The 27,235-nt window shown below is 43.3% G+C and overlaps 1 long non-coding RNA gene across 3 annotated transcripts in view; it reads right to left on the minus strand.

Annotated features, from left to right (window-relative positions):
• The window catches only part of LOC145806206 (uncharacterized), a 38,179-nt gene extending 11,187 nt beyond the window's left edge, over positions 1-26,992 (minus strand). For 2 of the 3 annotated variants that reach the window (XR_014348968.1, XR_014348969.1), the window contains exons 1-2: positions 26,337-26,992; positions 24,358-24,434 (exon numbers count right to left, since the gene is read on the minus strand). This is a non-coding gene — a long non-coding RNA (uncharacterized LOC145806206). Of the gene's footprint in view, positions 1-1,646; positions 3,464-24,357; positions 24,435-26,336 lie in introns of those variants that run through there. The other variant, XR_014348970.1, reaches the window with a different exon arrangement.
• Positions 26,993-27,235: the final 243 nt, after the last annotated feature.

A 27,235-nucleotide genomic window follows, 5' to 3' on the forward strand; every position in this document is an offset into this window, starting at 1 on the left:
GCTCGACCCATCAGCCCGATTAAAACCCACTCAAAGGCCGTCAGAGGCCCGGCCCGCTCAAGGCCCAGTGTCTTTTTTAGTGAAATAATAAAATTTTGGTAAAAATAAAAAAATAAAAACAAAAGAAAATGTTTAGGATCACCTAAGCCTAGGCCCACCCAAGGCCTAAATACCTCCTAGCCTGGGCCTAATTTTTCTGGCCCATGGACTGGCCCAGCCTGACCTGACCTAACCTGAATTTTTGCAGAAGTCCACGAGGCCCAACATGGGTCAGCCTAGGCCTGGGGCCAGGCCAAAGTTACACCTCTAGAGGAAGATAAGAAAGAGGAGGTTGTAGTCTGAAGCAATAAAAGCAATGAAAGGGGCAAGGGAGTTAGATACCAAGTTTGGCCCCAACCAATCACTGAGGGCAGTTTTTGCTAATGAATGGCAATGAGCAACCCTATTATTAGATGTTATAGGTTCCCAACTGAAAATGAGTTCCCTAATAAATGCCAAAGTATCTCTCAGAACTACATCTATCCTTTGAAAAACACAAGAATAGCTATCTATACTAATATCTATGGGTGTAAATTTGCCCTAGCCCGGCCCAGCCCACCTAGGCCCGGGCTCAGGTTTGCCCATGTTGGGTCTCACGGATTCCTGCCAAAATTCCGACCGACACAGGCCAGAAAATTAGGCTTGGGGGTATTCACGCCTTGGTCTGGCCTATGGGCTTGCACTCGAGCAGGGAGGGCCTAAACAATTTTTTTTTTTTGTTTTTTTGTTATTTTTCCAACCAAAATTTTATTATTTTTCACTAAAAACGATACTGGACCTCCAGCAGGTCAGGCCTTGAGTAGGCCTTAAGCAAGCCGATGGGCTGGGCCAGGCAAGTTGAGCCCACAAGCCAAGTCAGGCTTCAAAATTGTCACGACCCCATTCGGCCCCTAGTAGAATGGTGTCGTGATGGCCAATAATCCGAGATTACCAAAGGCCAGCTTACAAAGGTTCACATACAATCAGAGTATACATATGGGGCTTACATGTGCGGAAGCAATATATTTAAATCTAATTAGTCCATAAGAGTTGTGCATAGATCAAATGAAATGACATACATCTTAACATGGTTTTACAAAATGAATTATAAACGACTTGCAAATAAACATCTAGGCGTCACCACCTTCTTGCTCGCCACCTACATATATATAAGGAGATGGTGAACTTGGATACTCAGTGAATGATATTAGTAATAAAGGGTTAAATAAATGATATCCAAGATCTTTATCAAAACAATACATATCATAGCTTGTAACAAAACATGGAATGAATCAAGTTCATCAATCAAATCTTTCGAAGCTTCTTGGATGTTAATAACATCTACATAATACAAAACGATGACATTCCGGACAAAACAAGGGAATAATCGACCCAGAATCGATTAGACAAATCCACCCGTACACCAGACTGTCGGTGGGGCCATCCGTTCATAAACCGTCGATGGCAGAGATCTCTCGAACATGATGCTACATGGGCTTAGAGTCCCCTAGCATGGGAGGACTTTCCAAGAATATCATCAAAACAAAGCTAATACTTGATACAAAACTAGGGATAATCATTCATGCTTGATCAAATACTTTTCCAAAACAAAGCAAAGCAAAGCTTTCATCAAAACATTATAACATAGCTTTATTAAAAAATACCACTCGCATAGCTCTTCAGACGTCGGGGTTAAGGCAAGGGTCCAAGTCTTACAAACACAAGTCAAAGTCTACAAATGCAAGCTTAACAAGACAAAACCATGCAAATGCATATGAACATGACTAAGATATGAATGTGGGTTATTACATCCTTCCCCCCTTAAAGAAGTTTGGTCCCCAAACTTAACTTACCTTGTCCCCAAAATAATTCCGAATGTCGGATTCTCATCCCTTCTTACCATCCCCAGCCTTTACCTTGGGACAATCCTTAATACGATGACCCATCTCACCGCATTCAAAACATGCTCCCGATATCCGATGACAAACTCCAAAATGTTGCCTCCCACAACTTGTACATGTCGGCCTGGTGCCAGTTTCCTGATTTGAGTTATTGGAATTACCCACATTAACCTTCTTATTGACATCGGATGGTGCTTGGCGATAGTTATAATCCTACCTCTTTCTCTGATTCTCCCCTGAACTCTGGCTTCTGCTCAAGTTAGCTTCTGCTAGGATGGCTTTGTCTAACACTCCGGAATACGTCGGCATGTCGAGCATATTAACTCGGTCTTGTATTGGGCCCCGAAGTCCACTCTCAAACTTCCTAGCTTTCCTGTATTCGTTGTTGACCATGTGAGGTGCATACCTTGCCAATTCGGTGAAAGCACGATTATATTCAGCCACTGTTTTGTTACCCTGCGCCAACATCTGGAATTCTGTGGTCTTGCGATCTCGGACACTGAGGGGAAAGTGCTTGTCGTAGAACAACTCCAAAAATTTGGCCCAAGTCAAACTTGGGTTGCCTTCTCGGATCATCATCCACTATCTACGGGCGTCGTCATCCAATGTGAATGCTGCCAATGACACTTTCTGAGCGTTGGTGCTGGGAAAAACCTCGAACAACTTCTCCATCTCAAGAACCCATGTTTCTGCCTCCATCGGCTCTATACCTCCCTGGAACTTCGACGGATTCATCTTCTTGAATTCTTTGATCAAGGTCAATGTGCCATCCCCATACAAAGCTAGCTGCGGATGCACTTGTGGTACTGGAGGAAGTGGAGGTGGAACTTCACATCGGCCATCTATCTGTGCGGCCTGAGTAGATGTAGTGTTCGTGTTCTGTTGCGTGGCTTGCCTCAACTCATGGGCCAAACCCTCTACCATCCTTTCTAATCTGTCTAACATGTCCTCGGATTGATCTCGGCCAACTGGAGGTCTACCTCTTCTCATAATGCTAGGAGTATGCAAAATGTGACTTTTAAACAAAATGAACAAATAGACATGTATGCAAGTAACAAATGATCATGCCGAGATCATGCACACCTTGTCAAGTAGCAAGCAATATGATGCAATCCTAACATCATTCTAAGGGACATCCTATGCTCTTTAGGACTCAAGGTGTGTGAATAACGTACTATAAGGAACTCGTGCTCTAATACCAATCTGTCACGACCCCATTCCGTCCCTAGTAGAATGGTGTCGTGATGGCCAGTAATCCGAGATTACCAAAGGCCAACTTACAAAGGTTCACATACAATCAGAGTATACATATGGGACTTACATGTGAGGAAGCAATATATTTAAATCTAATTAGTCCATAAGAGCTGTGCATAGATCAAATAAAATGACATACATCTTAACATGATTTTACAACTTGGGTACAAATAAAATAAAGTACAAATATTACATCTTGATCAAAAGGCTTCTCAAGCCGACATACACAAAATGAATTGCAAACGACTTGCAAATAAACATCTAGGCGTCACCGCCTTCTTGCTCGCCACCTACATATATATAGGGAAAGGGTGAGCTTGGATACTCAGTGAATGATATTAGTAATAAAGGGTTAAATGAATAATATCCGAGATCTTTATCAAAACAATACATATCATAGCTTGTAACAAAACATGGGATGAATCAAGTTCATCAATCAAATCTTTCGAAGCTTCTTGGATGTTAATAACATCTACATAATACAAAATGATGACATTCTGGACAAAACAAGGGAATAATCGACCCGGAATCGATTAGACAAATCCACCCGTACACCAGACCGTCGGTGGGGCCATCTGTTCATAGACCGTCGGTGGGGCCATCTGTTCATAGACCGTCGGTGGCAGAGATCTCTCAAACATGATGCTACATGGGCTTAGAGTCCCCTAGCATGGAAGGACTTTCCAAGAATGTCATCAAAGCAAAGCTAATACTTGATACAAAACTAGGAATAATCATTCATGCTTGATCAAATACTTTTCCAAAACAAAGCAAAGCAAAACTTTTATCAAAACATTATAACATAGCTTTATTAAAAAATACTAGTCACATAGCTCTTCAGACGTCGGGCTTAAGGCAAGGGTCCAAGTCCTACAAACACATGGCAAAGGCTACTGAATGCACTTCAAGAAGACAAGAAAGGATGCTCAAAGATGGATATGAAATGCACTCTCAAGACAAGCCTTATATGAATGCGAATGATCCCGGCGTTTCTTTCAAAACTCAGTCAAGTCAAAGCAAAGCATGCTACAAGTTAAAACACTGTTTTTCATCCCGGGAAAACATGCTGGGTACCAACCAAGTCTTTGCCGAGGTCCCACACCTCTTGGCCGAGGTGTGGTTACCAAGGCTTCGGCGAACGGCTGTCTGCCGAAGTGTTACAAGGTGCCGGCAAGGGTGTACCATGGTCGGCCTAGGTGTGCATGCAAGATAGACTAAGGTGCAAGTGATCATGCAAGGTTAGCCAAGGTGACATATGATGCTTGGCCTAAGTGTGAGATCTAGGCAAGAGTGGTTCCAGTGACCACACCTAGGGAAAGGTAAGGTCTGGAAATCTACGTTTCCTTCCTTGAAGAACATGAATGCTAAAATCATAACTCGTTATTACAAAATATGGGTTTCATGCTATGAGTTCGAAAACATGGACCTTGGTACCCATACTTGAAGATTTTATGAAAACAACACAAAAACATGGATTTTAATGCAAACTTTCGGATCAAAACAAGACGTTTCTTCAAGAACTCAAGAACACCATTTTCTTTTTCTAGAACCGAACTTCAAATCAATGCATGGCTTACAAATCGTGCTCGATCATGCAATGCAGCTAGATGAACAATAAGAACAACAAGAGTAGATCAAGATTCTAACCTCAAGACACGAATCTAACGCCTCAAGGTGTGAAGATCAAGCTTGAAAATCTATTCCCTCTCTAAGAACTCCTCTTTCTTCTTCCTAGAGCCTCTCTCTCTAAAAGACAAGGATATGATACAAAATGATGTGTTTCTCAACAACTCACTAACTTAACCCTCTACTGGGACACGTGGCATCGGTTGGTTGGCTCTTCTCAAAAAGGTGACTGAGTGAAAAGACAAGACTATGACAAAGGTGTTCAACAAGCAAGATGGCATAAGCACTCCGGCAGGTAATGATCTCGACTAAGACAAGACTTCGGCAAGTAAGGGAACAATGATCTCGACTAGGAAGGATAACACTTGGCCTAGCTGTGCCACACCTTGGCCTAGATGTGCCATACCTCGGTCTAGGTCATTCCAATCCAGGAACAAGATCACTAGGTGCAAGGATCAAAAATCTAGGATGCCTATATGTTAACACCTCAACCTAAATAATACACATCTCGGCCTTGGTGATGAACACCTCGGCCTAGATAATGACATCTCGGCCAATATGTCAGGGTGAGGGTGGATGTTAACCAAAGTGGTTCCAAGACGATCCTAGGTGTAAGAAGTTCAAAGGTGCAACCTAGGCTTAAGATGACCTCGGCTAAACTCACACCAAGCAAGGAACAAGGCATGCAAGCAACACTTAGGCAAATCACATAAGCACAAAACAAGACAGGGACCTTTACTTAGACAAAACAAGTCAAAGTCTACAGATGCAAGCTTAACAAGACAAAACCATGCAAATGCACATAAACATGACTAAGATATGAATGTGGGTTATTACAAAAATGATGGTCCAGGCCAAGGCCCAAGGTCTCGAGCTGGGCTCAGGGTCGAGCCTAAACGAGCCCACCTCGAGCCACATGCGGGCTTCGGACAGCCCACGGGCCTCAAGCCATTTTTACACTCATAATAATACCGCATCACTATACCACTGCCTGTCATCCATAATACTCACCATCATAGGACAATGCACCATACCACTTGGGTGATATTCTAATGCATAGTAGGCACCAACATTGTGCAACTACTAACGACAAAAAAACATAGACACAAAGAAAGGGGAGACCATTGAATTAGAGGAGAGAGGGAGATAGGAGTGTAAAAATGGCCAATAGCCTGTGGGCGCCCCAAAGTCAACCCGTGGTGGTCCCAATCTGTTTAGGCTCATTTGGGCCTAGGCCTGATCTCAACCCGAGACCCTGGGCCTAGGACTGGGACAATCATTTTGAAACCCGGCCAGGCCCATCGGGCCGCTTAAGACCCACTCAAGGCCCACTCCGCCCAAGGCTCAAGTGTATTTTTTAGTGAAAAAGAATAAAATTATGGTAGAAAAAATTAGAAAAATAAAAAAAAAATATTCAGGCCCGTCCAAGCCCCGACCTACCGGCCCGCCCAAGGCCAAAATACACCCTAGGCCTGTGCCTAAGCCTAATTTTCTGCCCTGTGGGTTGGGTCGGCCTGGCCTGAATTTTTGCACCCAGGTCAGGTCAGGCCAAATTTACACCCCTAGAGGGAGATGAAATAGAGGAGGTGGTAGTCTGAAGCAGTAAAAGCAATGAAAAGAGTAGGGGAGTTAGATACCCAATTTGGCTGCAACCAATACAGATGGTAGTTTTTGCTAATCAATGGCAATAAGCAACCTTATTATTAAATGTTTTAGGTTCCCAACTCAAAGTGAGTCCCCTAATAAATGCCAAAGTATCTCTGAACTACATCTATCCTTTGAAAAACACAAAAGAATAGTTGTCTATACTAGTATCTGTGGGTGTAAATTTACCTTGGCCCGGCCGAGCCCACATGAGCCAAAGCCAGGGTCGGCCAACGTCGGACCATGAGATTTCTTGCCAAAATTCGGGCCGGGACGAGCCAGAAAATTACGCTTCGAGTATTCAGGCCTTGGGTTGGCCGATGGGTAGGGCCTCGGGCCTGGGCTCGAGCTTGGGCAGGCTTGAAAAAAAAAATTCTTTTTTTTAATTTTTCCAACAAAAATTTTATTATTTTCCACCAAAAAAGACACTACGCCTCGGGCTGGCTGGGCCTTGAGTGGGGCACAAACGTGCCGATGGGTTGGGCTGGGCTGGGCAGGGCACACGGACCAAGCCGGGCTTCAAAATGATGGCCCAGGCCCATAGTCCTGGGCTGCGCTCGGGCCCAAACAGGCCTAAATGGGTTGGGCCCACCTCAAGCCGCGTGCAAGCTTCGGGCCGCTCATTAGCCGTGGACCATTTTGACACTCCTAATAATACCCCATCATTATACCACTGACTACCATCCATAATACCCACCATCATAAGACAATGCACCATACCACTTGAGTGATATTCTGATGCTTAATAAGCACTAACATTATGAAGCTACTAACGACAAAGACAGAGACACATACATAGAGAAAGAGAGACAACGAGAGAGGGGGGAGGGACCATTAAATCAGAGGAGAGAGGGAGATATGAGTGTAATAATGGCACGCAAACCGAGGGTGAACCGAAGCCCACCCGCGGCTCGGGGTGGGCCCAAGCCGTTTAGGCTCGTTTGGGCCTGGGCTCAAGCCTAGCCCGAGATCCTGGGCCTAGGCTTGGACCATCATTTTGAAGCCCGACCAATGTCCCAACCAATTGACCTGCTTATGGCCCACTCAAGACCCCACCTAAGGCCCAGCCCGCCCAAGGCCCAGGGTCTTTTTTAATGGAAATTAATAAAATCTTGCATTGAAAAATAACAAAAAACAAAAAAGTTTATTCAGGCTCGTCCAAGCCCGAGCCCAGGCCTAGGCCCAGGCCTACCGGCTAGCCCAAGGTCCGAATACCCCAAGCCTAATTTTCTGGCCCGTGGGCTAGCCCGGCCAGTCTCGAATTTTGGTAGGAACCCACAAGTCTCGACATGGGGCGACCCGGGCCCAAGCCCGGGTAGGCCGTTCTAGGCCAGGCCAAATTTACACCGATAGAAACTAGTACAGATAGCTATTCTTTTGTGTTTTTCAAAGAATAGATGTAATTCTGAGAGATACTTCAGCATTTATTAGGGGACTCACTTTCAGCTAGGAACCTAAAACATCTAATAAGGTTGCTCATTGCCATTAATTAACAAAAACTGCCTTATGTGGATTGTTTGGGACCAAACTAGGTATCTAACTCCACTACACCTTTCGTTGCCTTTATTGATTCAGTCTACCACCTCCTTCTGCTCATCTCTTAAAAGAGGTGTAAATTTGGCCTGGGCCAAGGCGCGGGCCGACCCATGTCGGGCCTTGCTTACTCTTGCAAAAATTCAAGCTAGGCTGAGCCGATCCACAAGCTTGAAAATTAGGCCCAGGCCCAGCCCTAGGGATATTTAGGCCTTAGGCGGGCCAGTGGGCTAGGCTTCGGGCCTAGGCTTGTGCTCGAGTTTGGGTGGGCCTGAACATTTTTTTTTTCTACCAAAATTTTATTATTTTTCACCAAAAAAGACAATAGGCCTCGGGCAGGCTGGGCCTTGAGTAGGTCTTGAGCAGGCTGATGGGTCGGGCCAGGCCAAGCTTCAAAATGATGGCCCAAGCCCTCGGCCAAAGTCTCAAGCTGGGCTCGGTCCAGGGCCCACCCCGGGACATGGGCAAGCTTCGGGTCATTTTTACACTCCTATCTCACTCTCCTTTAATTCAATGGTCTCTCTCTCTCTCTCTCTCTCTCTCTCTCTCCTGTGTCTCTGTCTCTTTACCATTAGTAGCTTCACAATGTTGGAGCCTACTAAGCATCAAAATATCACCTAAGCGGAATGGTGCATTGTCCTATGATGGTGGATATTATGGATAGCAGGCCTAATGATGGGGTATTATTAGAAGTTTAAAATGGCCCGCGGCCCGTGGGTGGCCCGAAGCCCGCCCGCCCGTGGCTCAAGGTGGGCTCGGCACGTTTAACCCATTTAGACCCGAGGCCAAGACCTTATGCTTGGGCCTAGGCCTGGGCCATCATTTTGAAGCCTGACCTGGCCCGGCCCATCGGCCCGCCCAAGGCCCAGTGTCTTTTTAAGTAGAAACAATAAAATTTTGGTTGGAAAAATAACAAAAAATAAAAAAATTTGTTCACGCCCGCACAAGCTTGCGCTCAGGCCCAGGTACATGGGCCCAGCCCAAGGCCTAGCCCACCAGCCAACCCAAGGCCCAAATACCCCCAAGCCTAATTTTTTGGCCTGTAAGCCAGCCTGTAACCCGAGAGGCCCAACAAGCACCGACCTGGGACCAAGCTCAGGTAGGCCGGGCCATCCCAGCCCAAATTTTCACCCATAAATATTAGTACAGACAGTTATTCTTTTGTGTTTTTCAAAGGATAAATGTAGTTTTGAGAGATACTTTGGCACTTATTAGAGGACTCACTTTCAGCTGGGAACCTAGAACATCTAATAATAGGGTTGCTTATTGCCATTGATTACCAAAAATTGTCGTCTGTGATTGTTTGGAGCCAAACTGGGTATTTAACTCCCCTGCCCCTTTTCATTGCTTTAATTGCTTTAGACTACCACCTCCTCCTTCTCATCTCCCTCTAGGGATGTAATTTTGGCCCGACCTAACCCGACTACAAAAATTCAGGCCGGGCCGATTCGGCCCATAAGCCAGAAAATTAGGTCCAGGCCCGGGGGTATTTGGGCCTTTGGCCTAGGCTTGGGCTTGGGCAGGCCTGAACATTTTTTTTTTTTTTGGTTTTTTTTTTTTTTTTTTTACCAAAATTTTATTTTATTTTCACTAAAAAAGGCACTGGGCCTCAGGCAGGGTAGGCGGGTCGAGCCTTGAGCGGGTGTTAAGCAGGCCGATAAGCCGAGCCATAGGCTAGGTTTCAAAAAAATAGCCTAAGTCTAAGGTCTCAGGATGGGCTCGAGCCTGGGCCCAAACAAGCCTAAATGAGTTGGGCCCACAACAGGTCGTGGGTGCGCTTCGGGCCGTCCATGGGCTACAGGCCATTTTTACATTCTCTCTCTCTCTCTCTCTCTCACTATCTCTTTGTCGTTAGTAGCTTCACAATGTTGGTGCCTACAAAGCATCAGATATCACACAAGTGGTATAGTGCATTGTCCTTTGATAGTGGGTATTATGGATGGCAAGCAGTGGTATAATGATAGGGTATTATTAGGAGTGTTAAAATGGCTTGCGGCCCGTGGGAGGCTCGAATCCTAAATGTAGCTCGAGATGGGCCCAGCCCGTTTATGCTTGTTTGGGCCCGAGACCTTGGGCCTGGGCCATCATTTTGAAGCCCGACCCAGCCTGCATGGCCCAACCCATCGGCCCGCACAAGACCCGACTCGCCCGAGGGCCAATGACTTTTTTAGTGAAAAATAATAAAATTTTGGTGAACAAAAAACAAAAAAAAAATTGTTCAGGCCGGCATGAGGCCTGGCTAGCCCAAGGCCCGAATACCCTCAAGTCTAATTTTCTGGACCGTGGGGCCCGACCAGAATTTTGGCAAGAACCCATGAGGCCAAATATGTGCCGACCTAGGCCCGAGCCAGGGTGGGCCGGGCCGAGCCAGGCCAAATATGCACCCGTAGATACTAGTGCAAATAGCTATTTTGTGTGTTTTTCAAAGGATAGATGTAGTTCTGAGAGATAATTTGGCATTTATTAAGTGACTCACTTTCAGTTGGGAACCTAGAACATTTAATAATAGAGTTGCTCATTGCCATTGATTAGCAAAACCTGCTCTCTATGATTGTTTAGGGCCAAACTAGGCATCTAACTCCCCTGCCCCTCTTGTTGTTTTTATATCTTCAGACTACCACCTCCTTCTCATTTCCCTCTAGGATGTAAATTTGGACCGGCCCAAGACCAAATACCCCACAGCTGGCCTGAAGATTGTTTTTATTTTTTTAAATTTCTTCTACAAAAATTTTATTATTTTTCACTAAAAAATCCACTGAGCCTCTAGCGGGCCGAGCCTTGGGTGGATATTAAGTAGGCCGATGAGCCGGGCTTCAAAATGATGGCCTAGGCCCAGGGTCTCGGGCCCGAACCCAAACAGACCTAAACGGGTCGAGCCCAACTTGGGTCACGGGCAAGCTTCAAGCCGCCTACGAGCTGCAGGGCATTTTTACACTCCTATCTCCCTCTCTCCTCTGATTTAATGGTCTCTCTCTCTCTCTCTCTCTCTCTCTGTGTCTCTATCTCTTTGCCGTTAGTAGCTCCACAATGTTGGTGCCTACTAAGCATCAAAATATCACCCAAGTGATATAATGCATTGTCCTATGATGGTGGGTATTATGGATCGCAGGCAGTGGTATAATGATGTTGTATTATTAGGAGTGTAAAAATGGCCCGCGGCCCGTAGGCTACCTGAAGCCCGCCCATGGCTCGAGGTGGGCCCGACCCATTTAGGCTCGTTTTTGCCCGAGCTCGAGACCAGCCTGAGACCTTGGGCCCAGGCCCGAGCCCCCCTTCACCCAACCCGCCAGAGGCCCAGTGTCTTTTTCAGAGAAGAATAATAAAATTTTGATCGAAAAAATTTTAAAAAACCAAAAAAACATGGTTAGGCCCGCCTAAGCTCGAGCCCAGCCCACAGGCCAGCCCTAGACCGAAATACCTCTCGGGCCTGGGCTTCGGCCTAATTTTCTGGCCCATGGGCTGACCAAGCCCGGCTTGAATTTTTGCGAGAACCCACGAGGCCCGACATGGGCCGGCCCAATCCCAAGCCCAAGTAGGCCTAGCCGGGCCAAATTTACACCCCTAAAGGAAGATGATAAAGAGGTGGTAGTCTGAAGCAATAAAAGCAATGAAAGGGGCAAGGGAGTTAGATAACTAATTTGGCTCCAAACAATCACAGAGGGCAGTTTTTGCTAATCAATAGCAATGAGCAACCCTATTGTTAGATGTTCTAAGTTCCCAATTGAAAGTGAGTATATCTATCCTCGGAAAAACACAAAAAGAATAGTTGTTTGTATTAGTATCTTTGGGTGTAAATTTGCTCTAGCCAGCCCGGGCCTAGGTCTTCCTATGTCGGGCCTCACGGATTCCTGCCAAAATTTGAGCCGAGATGGGCCAAAAAATTAAGATTGGGGGTATTCGGGCCTTAGGCTAGCCACTGGGCTTCGGCGGGCCTAAACAATTTTTTTTGTTTTCTGTTATTTTTCCAACCAAAAATTTATTATTTTTCACTAAAAAAGAAACTGGGCCGTGGGCAGGTCGAGCCTTGCGTCGGGCCTTGAGTGACCTTAAACAGGCCGATGGGCTGGGTAAGGCTGGCCGGGTCCACAGGCCGGGCCGGGTTTCAAAATGATGGTCCAGGCCTAGGCCCAAGGTCATAGGTTGGGCTCGTGTCTAAACGTGTCAGGCTGACCTCAAGCCACGTGCGAGCTTCGCACCGCCCACAGTCCTCGGACCATTTGTACACTCCTAATAATACCCCATCATTATATCACTGTCTGCCATCCATAATACCCACCATTATAGGACAATGCACCATACCACTTGGTTGATATTCTAATGCTTAGTAGGCAATAACATTGTGCAGCTAGTAACGACAAAGAGACAGAGACACGGAGAAAGAGAGAAGGAGAAAAAGAAATGGAGGACCATTAAATCAGAGAAGAGAGGGAAATAGGAGTGTAAAAATAGGTCGTAGCCCGTGGGCGACCAGAAGCCTGCCGCGGTCCTTGGTGGACCTGAGCTGTTTAGGCCTGTTTGGAGTCGGGCTTGAGCCCAGCCCGAAACCCTTGGCTTAGGCTTGGGCTATCATTTTAAAGCCCGACCCAGTCCATTGGCCCGCTTAAGACCCACTCAAGGCCAGCCCCGCCCAGCTCGCCTGAGGCCTAATGTCTTTTTTAGTGAAAAATAATAAAATTATGGAAGAAAAATTATAAAAAATAAAAACAAAAACAAAAATAAAAATGTTCAAGCCTGCCCAAGCCCGAGCCCAAGCTCCTGCCCACCGGCCCGTCTAAGGCCCAAATACCCTCTGGGCCTAAGCTTGGGCCTAATTTTTTGACCGATGGGCCAGCTTGGCCCGACCTAAATTTTTGCAGCCAGGTCAAGTCGGGCCAAAGTTACACCCCTAAAGGGAGATAAGAAGGAGGATGTGGTAGTCTTAAGCAGTAAAAGCAATGAAAGGGGAGTTAGATACCCAATTTGGCCGCAAACAATCATAGAGAGCAGTTTTTGCTAATCAATGGCAATGAGCAACCCTATTACTAGATGTTTTAGGTTCCTAACTGAAAGTGAGTCCCTAAATAAATGCCAAAGTATCTCTCAGAACTCCATCTATCCTTTGAAAAACACAAAAGAATAGTTGTGTGTACTAGTATCTGTGGGTGTAAATTTGCCCAGGCCCGGCCCAGTCCACCCAGGCCCAGGCCCGGGTCGGCCAATGTCGAGCTATGTGGGCTCCTGCCAAAATTCGAGTCGGGCCGGGCCGATCCACGACCCAAAAAATTAGACTTGGGGGTATTCGGGCCTTGGGCCTTGGCCTGGGGTCAAGCTTAGACAGGCCTGAATAATTTTTTTTTGTTTTTCCAACCAAAATTTTATTATTTTTCACTATAAAAGACACTGCGCCTCAGGCAGGCCGAGCCTTGAGTGGGCCTTAAACAGGCCGATGGGCTGGGTCGGGCTGGGCTGAGCACAAGAACCAGGCCAGGCTTCAAAATTGTAGCCCAGGCCCAAGCCTAAAGTCTCAGCTTGGGCACAACTCGAGCCACGTGCGGGCTTCAGGCAACCCGCTGATCGCGAGCCAATTTTACGCTCCTAATAATACCCTATCATTATACCATTGCCTGCCATCCATAATGCCCACCATCATAAGATAATGCACAATACCACTTGGGTGATATTCTGATGCTTAGTAGACACCAACAATATGAAGCTACTAACGGCAAAGAGACAGACACACAGATAAAGAGAGAGAGAGAGAGAGAGAGAGAGAGAGAGACCATCGAATTAGAGGAGAGAGAGAGATAAGAATGTAAAAATGGCCTGTAGCTCGAGGTGGCACGACCTGTTTAGGCCCGTGTCTGAGCCTAGCCCGAAACCCTAACCCTGGCCCTCGGCCTAGACCATCATTTTGAAGCCTGGCCCATGGCCCAACCAATCGGCCCGCTTAAGGCCCACTCAAGGCCTGACCCAAGGCCCAGCCCGCCCAAGGCCTAATGTTTTTCTTTTGTGAAAAATAATAAAATTTTGGTTGGAAAAATAACAAGCAGCAAAAAAATTTGTCTAAGCCCGCCCAAGCTCGAGGCCCGAATATCCCCAAGCCTAATTTTTTAGCCCGTCAGCTGGCCTAGCCTGGCCTGAATTTTGATAGGAACCCCCAAGTCCCGACATGGGCCAACTCAGGCCTGGCGTTCCAGACCAGAGCAAATTTAAACCCATAGATACTAGTACAAACAGCTATTCTTTTGTGTTTTTCAAAGGATAGATGTAGTTCTGAGAGATACTTTGGCATTTATTAGGGGACTCACTTTCAGCTAAGAACCTAAAACATCTAATAATAGGGTTGCTCATTGCCAGTGATTATCAAAATCTGCCCTCTGTGATTGTTTGAGACCAAACTGGGTATCTAACTCCACTACCCCTTTCGTTGTTTAATACTTTAGACTACTACCTCCTCCTTCTCATCTCTCTCTAGGGGTGTAAATTTGGCCCGTGCCAAGGCTGGCGCATGGGCCAGAAAATTTAAATGGTGGGCATTATGGATGACAGGCAGTAATATATTGATGGTGTATTATTAGGAGTGTAAAAATGGCCCGCGGCCCATGCGCTGCCAGAAGGCCTTCCATAGCTCTAAGTGGTCCTGGCCCGTTTAGGCCCATTTCAATCTGAGCCTAACCCATCGGCCTACTTTAGCTAAGCCCACTCAAGGCCCAACCCAAGGTCCGGCCCGTCTGAGACCAAGTGTCTTTTTAGTGAAAAATAATAAAATTTTGGTTGAAAAAATAACAAAAACCAAAAAAAATTGTTTAGGCCCGCCCAAGCCTGAGCCTAGGCCCAGGTACACGGGCCAAGCCCAACAGCCATCCTAAGGCCTGAACACCCCCAAGCCTAATTTTCTGTCCTGTGGGCTGGGCCAGCGAGGCCCGACATGGACCGACCCAAGCCCGGGCTTTGGTTGCCGGGCCAAGCCAGGGCAAGTTTAAACCCATAAATACTAATACGGACAGTTATTCTTTCATGTTTTTCAAACAATAGGTGTAGTTCTGAGAGATATTTTGGCATTTATTAAATGACTCACTTTCAGCTGGGAACCTAGAACATCTAATAGTAGGGTTGTTTATTGCCATTGATTAGCAAAAACTACCCTCTGTGATTGTTTGGGGCCAAACTGGGTATCTAACTCCCCTGTCCCTTTCACTACTTTTATTGCTTTAGGCCGCCACCTTCTCCTCCTCATCTCCCTTTAGGGGTGTAAATTTTGCCTGACCCATGTCGGGTCGCACCGACCCACAGGCCAGAAATTTAGGCCCAAGCCCAGGCCCAGGACGTATTTAGGCCTTAGGCCGAGCCTCAAATCTGTGCTTGTGCTTGGGCTCGGGCTTGAGCTTAGGCAATCCTGAACATTCTTTTTTTGTTTTTTTAATTTTTTTCTTACTAAAATTTTATTATTTTTTACTAAAAAAGACACTAGGCCTCTGGCGGGCTGTGCGGGCCGAGCCTCTAGAGAACCCTTGAGTGGGTATTAAGCAGGTCGATGGGTCGGGCCATAGGCTAGGCTTCAAAATGATGGCTCAGACCTAAGCCCAGGGTCTCAGGCTTGGCTCAGGCCCACCCTAGGCCGCGAGCAAGCCTTAGGCCGCCCACGGGCTGCGAACCATTTTTACACTCCTATCTCCCTCTCATCCGATTCAATGGCCTCCCCACTCTCTCTCTCTCTCTCTTTTTCTGTGTTCGTCACTTCGCCGTTAGTAGCTTCACAAAGTTAGTGCCTACTAAGCATTAGAATATCACCCAAGCGATACGGTGCATTGTCCTATAATGGTGGGTATTATGCATGGTTGGCAGTGGTATAATGATTGGGGTATTATTAGGAGTGTAAAAATAGCCCGTGGTCCATGGGCGAACCGAAGCCCGTCGTGGCTCGATGAGGGCCCAGCCCGTTTGGGCCCGAGCTCAAGCCCAGCCCGAGACCTTGGGCCTGAGCCTGGGCCTAGGCCACCATTTTGAAGCCCCGACCCCAACCTGTTGGGCCGGCCAGCTTGCCTGGCCCAGCCCATCGGCCCGTTTAAGGCCCAGCCCGCCTAAGCGCCTGTGTCTTTTTTAGTGTAAAATATTAAAATTTTGGTTGGAAAAATAATAAAAAACAAAAAAAAAATTATTCAAGCTCTACCAAGCCTAAGCCCAAGCCCAAGCCAATAGGCCCAGCCCTAAGCTCAACCCTCTTGCGAGCCCAAGGCCCAAATACCTCCAAGCCTAATTTTCTAGCCCATGGGCTAGCCAGGCCCGGCCCGAATTTTGGCAGGAACCCGCATAGCACGCCAAGGGCCAACCTGGGCCTGGGCCTGGGCCTGGGTAGGTCAAGCAGGGCCAAGGCAAATTTGCACCCATAGACACTAGTACAGACAACTATTCTTTTGTGTTTTTCAAAGGAAAGATGTAGTTCTGAGAAATACTTTGGCATTTATTAGGGGACTCACTTTCAGCCGGGAACCTAAAACATCTAATAATAGGGTTGTTCATTGCCATTGATTAGCAAAAACTGGCATCTGTGATTGTTTGGGGCCAAACTGGGTATCTAACTTCCCTGCACCTTTCATTGCTTTTATTTCTTCAGACTACCACATCCTCCTTCTCATCTCTTTCTAGGGGTGTAAATTTGGCCCCGCCTTTCTCGAGCGCAAAAATGCAAGCCAAGCCAGGCCGACCCACCGGCCAGAAAATTAGGCCCAGGCCCATGGGATATTTAGGCCTTGGACGGGACAATGGGCTAGGCCTCGGGCCGAGCCGGTGGGCCTGAGCTTGGGCGGACTTGAACATTTTTTTTTGTTCTTTTAAATTTTTTTTACCAAAATTTTATTATTTTTCACTAAAAAAGACACTGGGCCTCAGGCGAGCTTGACGGGTCGGGCCTTGAGTGAGTTTTAAGCGGGCCGATAGACTAGGCCATGGCCAGGGCCAAGCCGGGCTTCAAAATGATGGCCCAGGCCTAGGGTCTCGGGCTGGGCTCAGGCCCAGACCTAAACGGGTCGGGCCTACCATAGGCCGCAGGTGGGCTGCGGGCCATTTTTACACTCACTGTCTCCCTCGATTCAATGGTTCCCCTCTCTCTCTTTCTTTTTTCTTTCTCTGTGTCTCTGTTTCCTTGCCATTAGTAGCTTCATAATGTTGATGCCTACTAAGCATCAGAATATTTCCCTAGTGGTATGTTGCATTGTCCTATGATGGTCAGTATTATGAATGGAAAGCAGTGATATAATGATGGGGTATTATTAAGAGTGTAAAAATGGCCCGTGGCCCGTGGGCATGCTGAAGCCCATACATGGCTCAAGGTGGGCCTGCCCCGTTTAGGCCGATTTGGCCCCGAGCCTAAACCTAGCTCGAGTCCTTGGGTTTGGGCCTGGGTTGGGCCATCATTTTGAAACCCAACCCACATGGCCCAGCCCACTGGCCCGCTTAAGGCCGACTCAAGGGTCAATCCAAGGCCCGGCCTGCCCGAGGCCTAGTGTCTTGTTTAGTGAAAAATAATAAAATTTCAGTTAAAAAAAATAAAAAAAATATTATTCTGGCCCACATAAGCCCAGGCCCAAGCCCCCAGGCTCGGCTCAAGGCCCAGCCCACTACATTAAGACAGTTTGACTTGCATCTTGGCAAGTCTGTTGAGTCAACGGCCTTGTTTTCGGTAGTTGCACAGCCTACACTTGTGAGCCGAGTGATAGAAGCACAAAGGGTTGACCTTGAAGTAGAATCCCTCCAAGAGAAGATCTCCAGTGAAAAGGTAGAGAAGGGCTTGATCGTGTACTCCGACTCTAGTGTTAGATACCTTGACCGTCTATTCGAGCTGGAGTTTTGCAAAGAGTAAGTACTCTGAGAGTTTCATCATTCATGCCTTGCAGTGCATTTGGGAGGCACAAAGATATATCACGACCTTAGTCGCCGGCTTTGGTGGAAGGGAATGAAGAAGGATGTGATTGTGTTTGTGCCAAAGTGCCTTACTTATCAACAAGTGAAGGCCAAACATCAGAGGCCAGTGGGTTTGTTGCAACCCTTGCCTATTGCCGAGTGGAAATAGAAGCATATCACGATGAATTTTGTTATGAGCTTTCCGAGGACTCAACGGGGTAGTAATGCCATTTGGGTGGTAGTTGACCGGTTGACTAAGTCAATGCAATTTATATCTATGCGCGTAAGTGACTCGGTAGAATATCTTACCGATCTTTGGGAAGGCTCTGTTTTAGCCAAAAAGTCAAAAAGTTACTAAATTAGCCAAAAAGCCAACAACTCATACCAAAAAGTCAAAGATTCTCTTTTCTCTCTACTTTTTGCACATCTTTTCGTAATTAGCCAAAAAGTCATCCCAAACATACTAATTTTTTTTAGCTCATATTTTAGCTAAATAGCCAAAAAGTTACTAAATTAGCATGTTCCCAAACGAGGCTATAGTGAGGTTGCACGGGGTCCCAGTGACGATTGTTTCGGATAGAGATCTACATTTCACGACTGGGTTGTGGCAGAGCCCACAGAGTGCCTTGGGCACGAGATTGACCTTTAGCACTGTATATTATTCTCAGACTGACGGGCAGTCAGAGCGTACCATTCAAATTTTAGAGGATATGCTTCGAGATTGTATCCTTGACTTTAAGGGTTTGTGGGAGAGGTATTTGCCCTTAATAGAGTTTGCCTATAATAACAACTTTCAATCAAGTATTGGCATGGCACCGTTTGAGGCCTTATATAGTCGACCACATAGATCCCCTATGTGTTGGGCCGAAGTGGGTGATTCACCTATGTTGAGTCCAGAATTAGTTCGGAAGACGATGGAGAAAGTTACACTTATCCGTAAAATGTTGGTTACGGCTCAGAGTCGCTATAAAAGTTATACCGACTATAGGAGAAGACCTTTGTCTTTTAAGGTGGGGAGACCATGTATTCTTGAAGATATCACCTAGAAGAGATTTGATGAGATTTGGAAAGAATGAGAAGCTATCCCCTTGATTCATTGAACCTTTTGAGATCCTTGAGCAGATTGGAGAGGTAACTTATTGTTTGGGCCACAACTTTCTGGGATTCATAATGTGTTTCATAATAGCATGGTTTGGAAGTATGAGCCGGATCCATCGCACGTGTTGGATTGGACCGGCTTAGAGGTAGATGAGGGTGCCTCATATGAGGAAAGACCGGTGAGAGTCTTTGATATTCGGGACTAAGTCTTGCGAGACAAGACAATTCCCTAGGTTAAAGTATTGTGAAAGCATCATAAGATTGAGGAAGCAACTTGGGAACGTGAGTTGGAAGTCTGTGAGAAATATCCGGACCTATTTGTTGATGTTTGAACATGTATTGTATTGTTATTATGATTAATGGAAAATGATAATATTGTATATGTTTTAGAAATGTGAAAACATTGTATATGTTGTTTATGTTTTAGAAACGCGAGTTTATTACAAACATTACATATGTTTTGGAAAAATATGCATTGTATATTCAATACTAAGAAATTGTTTATCTTGTTGATGAGAATGGATGACTGGAGAATGGGTCATATGATGATAGAATTGATTGGTTATCACCATTGTAATTGGTTTAAACAGAGTTTTAAAACTTGAGTTGAAATTTCGAGGACAAAATTTCTTAAGGGGGGAGGCTATAGCGATTCCGGTTTTAGCATGACCCATTTGATATTCTGAACTTGGTTTTATGGTTTCTGAACGTTGTTCATGTCCTTTCTCCTTATTCTTCCTTGAATTTGGCCATAGGATTGTTCTGGTTGTGTTTGGAACAGGTTGATTGCTTGGTTTTCAAACCTTTTGTCGCCTATAATTTTGCCCCTCCGCTCGAGCGGCACTTCTTGCACTTGAACGGACTTTGTGAACTCTCAGTATTTTTACAGGTCTGTAAAACTATTGAAAGAGTGTATTCAACGCTCGAGTGACGTTTCCTACACTCGAGCGAGTGGAAGCTCGAGCGGCCTTTCTTATACTTGATCTATGGTCTATTGTCTGCAAACTACTGGGAGTGTACATTCTATGGTTGAGCGTCACTTCTTGCGCTCAAACGGACTGTGCATATATCAGTTCACAGCAGCACCTTTTTACATCACTTTTTTACATCTATTCCTCTCAAAACCCTAGATCTAAGAGCCTCTCTCTCTCTAAAACTCTCACTCTTTACATTTTTATCTAGATCTAGTGGTTTCTCTACCCTATTTCTTTTGTTAAAAAGGTAGAGCATCTCAAGGGCTACATTTCTATCTTAATTGAGTTGTGTTTGAGCATCTTTGAAGTTTCCTCCTTACTTGCTCAACTTCTAACTTCGAGGTAATGACTTTCTACACTCTTCTATGAGTTTTAATTTAGTTATTTGTTGATGTGTAAGAAATATAGGGATTTAAGGTGATTATGAACAAGCCTAAGGTTTTGGTTTTAAATCAAAAGAGGGGTTTTGAATGGATGTATTGGAAATGGTTATGGGAGTAAATGAGCTTGTGCTATGTTAAAATAATTGATTTTGGTACTTGGAGTGGATGTTGGAAAAAGGAAAAGTTTGTCCTAAAATATCTTAAATAATTATTTTGTATAAATAAATGAAATTAGCATTGAAAATATGAAATTAGATGGACGTTTATATAAATAGTATAGTTGGTTATGTGTTACCTTTCACATATGAAAATTTGGATAATTTGTCTGTCTTCGAGATTGTACATCTGTTTAGAAATATCTATTTTGGGCTATCAGTGGAGGATAGCTATGATTGATGTAGAAATTAAATGAGAATTAAGTAAATTGAAACTAATTTCTTCTTAGTTGTCATTGAATACTACAGTGTTTTAAATACAATGTATATGTATGATGTTTGGAAGGAGAAAATGGATGTACTCCATGTTTGGAAGAAGAAAAAAGATGAACTCTATACAATTAAGTTGGCCTGTGTGTCTAAAGTGTGAGTCCCGAAAACCGCGCGTATACATGGATGCCGATTCCCGCAGACGAAATTTTCGTAAAATGGCAAATATAAGTATTTGTATGATAGTTATGTTCGTTTGAGACCCACTGAGCTGTATCCTCAATTTAGTTATCTGGAATGAGTGGAATGACTCATGAATTAAGATAAAAAGAATTGAAACAAAATAAATTGAGATAATATGAATTGTGATATAAAACTTGGCATAGCATAATTTTGTAAAAGACTCGTAAATGATTTTATCATGGGCATTGGACATGCATCTCATACTTATATCTTTGTTAAGATTCATATATTGTGTTAGATTATTTCTACTAGACGTTGACTCACCCTAGTTGGGAAAAACTATTTTCAGGTGTTAGTCATATGCCTCTGTCAAAGACTTAGCTTGAAAGGACTATGGAGCTAAAGGTTCAATTTTGCTTATTTTATATTTATTTTTGTACAAGCCTAAGGCTTTATTTGTATTGAACTTTTGACTCATTTTTTTGTAACAAGGCACAGTCTTGGAAAAATATAAGCCATTAGGGTATTTAAATACATATTTAGCTTTCATTTCCTATTACCTCTTGTAACACATGCTGTAGATTCAAGATAAATGATTTGTGAATGTATATTGCATGTGTCACCTGTTGTATATTAACTTTGATCAATAGAAGCTCCTTGTTTTATTTATATCATATTGTATTGATGTTTGGAGTTGGTTTGTTGTAATTATTTCAGGGGCATTACATTGCTTTTGGACTTATTTTTGTCTTTAGTGATTTTTTTTAAAAAAAAAATCAAAAAACTTTTAAGTTTTTAGATCCAGCTCGACAAAACGAAGCGTAAGATTATAGTTTTTTTTTTTTAATCCAAAAAAGACCAAAATATGCTAAAATAAACAATCTTTTTTGGCTTTTTCTTTTTTGGAATTTTTCAAATATATATATATAAACTTTTTAGATTCGTCTCGACAAGACGGACTAAAAAATAAAAAATAAAAAATTGGCATAATTTTGAAAAAAACAAATCGCTAAGGACCAAAAAAAAAATTCAAAAACAGAGGTGCCTTTATTTTTTTATTTGTTTTTTTTTTTTTTTTTGCCCAAAATTAGCTATGAATTATTCCAATTGAATGCTGACTTTATCTATGTGAACATGGTAAATTTAGCTATGCATATGAAGTTAGAGTGAGATGTCACGTATCGACTCATTGGGGGTGCGAGTTCTACACCAAGCACCTTGCAAGCGCATTAGTTTGTGAGCGGCAAGGCAGGTAGGGTAGATTCCTATCGCATCTCCTGGGTTGGTCCTTGGGCATAATGCACGGGGGTACGCAGTACCACTCGTGGAGCCAGCTTCTCGGGAGGATGACAAGCGCCCAGTGCATGACAAGTGGTATCAGAGCTAGCCTAGGTGCACTGTGATGGGGACGGTATGTAGGACTTACACCAAGCACCTTCATTGTGGGGTCCGCACCAAGGGTGGTGTCCGCGCGGGGCGGGTTTCCCGTGGGTAGGGGAACAGACAAGTTGTATCAGAGCCAGCCTAGGTGCACTGTGATGGGGACGGTACGTGGGACTTACACCAAGCATCTTCATTGTGGGGTCCGTACCAAGGGTGGTGTCCGCGCGGGGCAGGTTTCCCGTGGGTAGGGAAACGGACAAGCATGGAGGTAGGTAAGGTAATGTCCCCCTGACGAAGGCGTCAGGGACTGGCGGTGATAGCATGTCACATACCGACTCATTGGGGGTGCGAGTTCTACACCAAGCACCTTGCAAGCGCATTAGTTTGTGAGCGGCAAGGCAGGCAGGGTAGATCCTTATCGCATCTTCTGGGTTGGTCCTTGGGCATAATGCACGGGGGTACGTAGTACCACTCGTGGAGCCGGCTTCTCGAGAGGATAATAAACGCCCAGTCCGTGACAGAGAGCTCAGGCTACTTAAGTAGGGATTGGTTTTGTTGTAGTTAACAGTGGTGTTGTTGGTGCTGTCAATGATGTGTCCCAATAAAGACTTGCCACATGACAACAATACAGAGGTCGTAGAGAGTTTGATCTGCTGTTGACAGTCTATCTTTTAAAGAAGGCAAAGGTTTTTAAAGAATTTCACCCTAATTAAACAAAATTTAATTAAGAAAATACAAAAGGTGGGAGAGTGATGACTCGTATAAAATATCTTGGTTCAAGAAAGGGAACGAAGGCTTCACTCTAGTTGTCTTATTTCTTTTACTATTGGCAAATCAACCAAGGACTTGATAGGGTATAAGGAAATAGCCAAAGATCCTGCACTTTGTCAAAAACTAGCCAGTTTGACTTGGGTAGAGCCGGATTTAAGCGTTGGCTAGCTAAGCATTCTATAGTAAGAGGAGTAGTTATGAACTCTGTAGACTATTCCCATGGGGGTGGTGAAGGGAGGGCCCAATTGGTAGATAAAAAACCCATAACTCAAGCCAAAAAAAAATCTACAATTCTGTTAAAATGCTTCATAAATTTATTATGTTTTGGAAAAGAATCAATAGCCTACTACTCTACTTTGTCAAAGTCAACATTGTGGCAATTGCACGTGATTTCTAATTTATCAAATAAAACCAAAACAAAGCAATTAATGCATGATAAAAAATAATTTAATCAAACCATGCATGCATAGTGTTTGCACTGATTTTTGCTTGGTCCTGTCAACAGATGGACCAGTTGGAGTGTGACGTGTGGCAGAGACAAGCGAGGGTTCAACGGTTGTTTAAGGGGGAAAGCAATTTGAGAGAGGTTGAGAATGTACATTAAACAGTGCAGATGATGGAGCAGTTTTTGGCTAAGTCATGGGCTTAGTGGGTGACTTGCTGAGAGAGGAATGTGCAAGGTGGGAGTTTTTGTCTATCGATGGAAGGTCCAAAGGAGTGAGAGGTATGTGGCAACTTAGAGAGGAAGCAATTCAACAAGAGGAAGTGAAGGATTCGAGAGGTTTGATAGCCTAACAATCAGGAAACAATTGCAGTAGTTAAGTAGTGGCAATTACAAAGCACAAGGAGGTCATGCGGTCATGGGGCAAGAAAGAAGGAAGAGGATATAAAGGCCAAAGATTTGAAGGAAGAGGAATCAAGAACACAACAACTTAGTTCTTAGACTTAGGAGTAGTTCAAACTATAATTTAGGAGTAGTTCTTTGTAATTGGTACTTCGTAATTGGGTGAACTTTGGTGATTTCAATATGAAATTACTGTTCTTTGTTTAATTTACTTTGTCACCATTAGTTGATATAAAAGTCTGTTCTTCTTGTTTACTTTGTTACCATTAGTTGATCCAAAGAAATCCTCATTCTCTTGAGGCATTCGAACTAGTACCACAATTGCTTCATTGCTCCGGTTTTAATTGTTTAGTTTAAGATTATTGCCTGGTGACTGTCGATCAAGACCTAGCATAATTTTTACTAACACATAGGCAACAAAATAAGCAAGAACTGAAGTACCTTTTGAGTAGGCGAGAGATGACCAAATAAGTGGCTGCAATGGTGGTTGAAGGAAGTGTCATTATCACTCCCTTTAGCTACCAGAAAAAATAAATACATTATCTAAATAACCAAGGATAAACAAACCAATCTCAACACAAATTATACTCAGTAAACAAGAAGCACAACTAATATGACAGTATGGCAGCAGTCCTGAATGCAAAATAGCAAAATATGATGAAATTAAACTATACAACCAATCATATATTTATGCAAATGTATTTATAAATAACAATAAGCAAGCTGGGAATTATAGTATTAACTGATATACCAACCAGTAAACCTGATTTTTATTTTTATTTTAAATAAAACAAAAAAATAAAATTTTCAATGAACATTCCAAGTAACTTCAATATTATAGACTTCCAATAGTGACACACATGACGGCTAACTGCAATTCAAAGACATGCATTATATAAAAATAAATGAAAACAACAACAATAAAAAAGAACAAAAAAAAAAGTTATGAGCCTCAATTCAAAGACCTGCGTTCCACATAAATTGAACCCATTCAAACCTATTAAAGACAAACAAATTTCATCTTCAAAGTAATAGTTAGTTATAGCAAGCAACTCTTCTCTTCTCTTCTCTTGTAATAGAGACCCTAATAGGCAGACTTCAAATTTATGATGACATCAAAGAACACACTCCAATTAAACATAGATCAGGAGACAACCAGGAGCATAAATGAAACACCATTGTCCCATATTTGAACAAAAAGACGAAACCAAATTCACAACTCAAAAGGCTTTTCTTTATTAGTTGTTCTTTCGCTTCAGCTTGAAACAGAAGCCTTTAGATCCCTTTTATTCTTGTGATCATGGATATACACATGTAGCCTGTTATATCCAAATCCCCAACGTGCAAAATAGTAGAGGAAAATTGAAATTTTATAAATAAATAAATAAAAGTTCTAAAATAAATAAATCTCAGCACAACAAAAAATAGCAGAGCATACACATTCTTTAAACATAGATAAGCTAAGATAAAGGAAATGCATAGAAAACTACTTAAAATATGCTAAATCAAGCCCTTCTCTTCTGCATCATGCAAAATATGTTAACTCAACTCTGAAATAAATATTGCATTCATATCATACCAAAAGAAAAGAAACCCTACGTCAAGCAAAACTAGCAATGGAAGAGCAGAATAAATAAGAGCCAAAGAAGCAACCATCCACAAAATAAAATCATGACCAAATTTATCTATTAATACATTAAATTATGCAGACAGAGCTCCACTTCAAATTTATTTTTAAAATCAATCGAAAATGAACTACATACATACCAGTTTGCAATCGAGATCGAATGCATCTAGGGTTTCGTCGCCGTAGCAGGGGTTTGGACTCGTTATCAAATAGGTTGTTTAAGTTGGGTTGGGGATGGTAGAGATTTAAATCAGGGCTTCGAAATAAAACAGAATTGGAGAGAATAAATTCTCAAAGTGTTAGGGATGAAGAAAGGGTCTGGGGATTTGTCACAAAAATTAGGAGGGAATTTTCATTCCTGCGAAAATTCGGGTGTTTGTTCCAAATTTTTGGAGAAAATTATTTGGGGGGAAAATTATTTTGGGTTATAGGTAATTATTAACGACTTTTTTATTAAATATTATTAAAAAAATATCATTAATTATTAACTTTCAACGATAATTTAAAAATGTTATCACAAAAAAACGTCACTAATTAAAAGTTTTAGCCATTGTTTAAAAAAATTATTACAAATGAAATGTCACTAATTCTCAGTGAAAATTCGTCAAAAAAAAACGTCACGAATTATAAATTTTAGCAACAAATTTAAAAAATTGTAACAAAAAAAAAGTCACTAATTTTTAATTTTTAGCAACATAACAAAAAATGGTCATAAAAAAAATATAGGCCTCAGAAATCAAAACGTAATTCCGAAGATACATATATATATATATATATATATATATGTACATACCAAGTAGTGCCGAGAACGGAGGCGCCGATAGTAATGGCGATGCCGAAGGCGAAGAAGGTATAAGGAGAGATCTGAAGCATGGTGGGAGCCTAGAAGGAACTCGAAGCAACCACCATTGTCGAAGAAACTAACATCTAACAAGTTTTTGATGTTTCTTCTTTGTTTTCTCTTTCTACGATCCGATTGGAGTTGGTTGCAAAGACAAGGGTACGAGAACAGCAACAAGTCCTCAATCCAGAATCTCAGAGAGAGATAGAGACTGTTTGTTTGTAAATGTGAGCAGAGGACCGAATCGCGAGCCGGAGACTGTCGACGATGATTTCGACGACATCGGTGAACTTACAGGCGACGAGGACAACCAAATCTGGACAAGGATATCTTTGACAGATCAAGATCGCTCAGATCTGCCTTCGAGAGAGAGAGAGAGATGGACGACTCGGTAATGAAGAAGAGGGGAAGAGAGAGAGAGAGACGGCAGAAGCTGCGGAGTGGCGGTCGCAACAGCGCACTGCGGAGGAGGGCGGCCGGAGTTCTGCCGGTAGAGAGATAGCGTTAGAGTTTGATGTGTGTGTGTGAGAGAGAGAGAGAGAGAGAGAGAAATGTGATGGATTTGAGAATCTCATCACCGTATAGGACATGTATGTAGGTATTTTTGATCATTTTGTCTAAATTTGCCATTCTGAGCAAGTACATGACATATATGTACGGTATTTTGATTATTTTGTCTAATGGATTATTTGGAATGTTTTAAATAAGTGTATTTTTTTATTTTTGATGAAATATGAGTTAGGTTTGAAATAATGTGATAGACAAGTGATATGCCTTAAATAAGATGATGTGACTTAAACAAAATAATAATTTTTTAACTTTTTTAGAAGATACCAAACCTAGTCTAAATT

Source organism: Camellia sinensis, chromosome 13 (genome assembly GCF_055761805.1).
Source record: "Camellia sinensis isolate YWXY chromosome 13, ASM5576180v1, whole genome shotgun sequence".
In the NCBI taxonomy this organism is placed as follows: domain Eukaryota; kingdom Viridiplantae; phylum Streptophyta; class Magnoliopsida; order Ericales; family Theaceae; genus Camellia; species Camellia sinensis.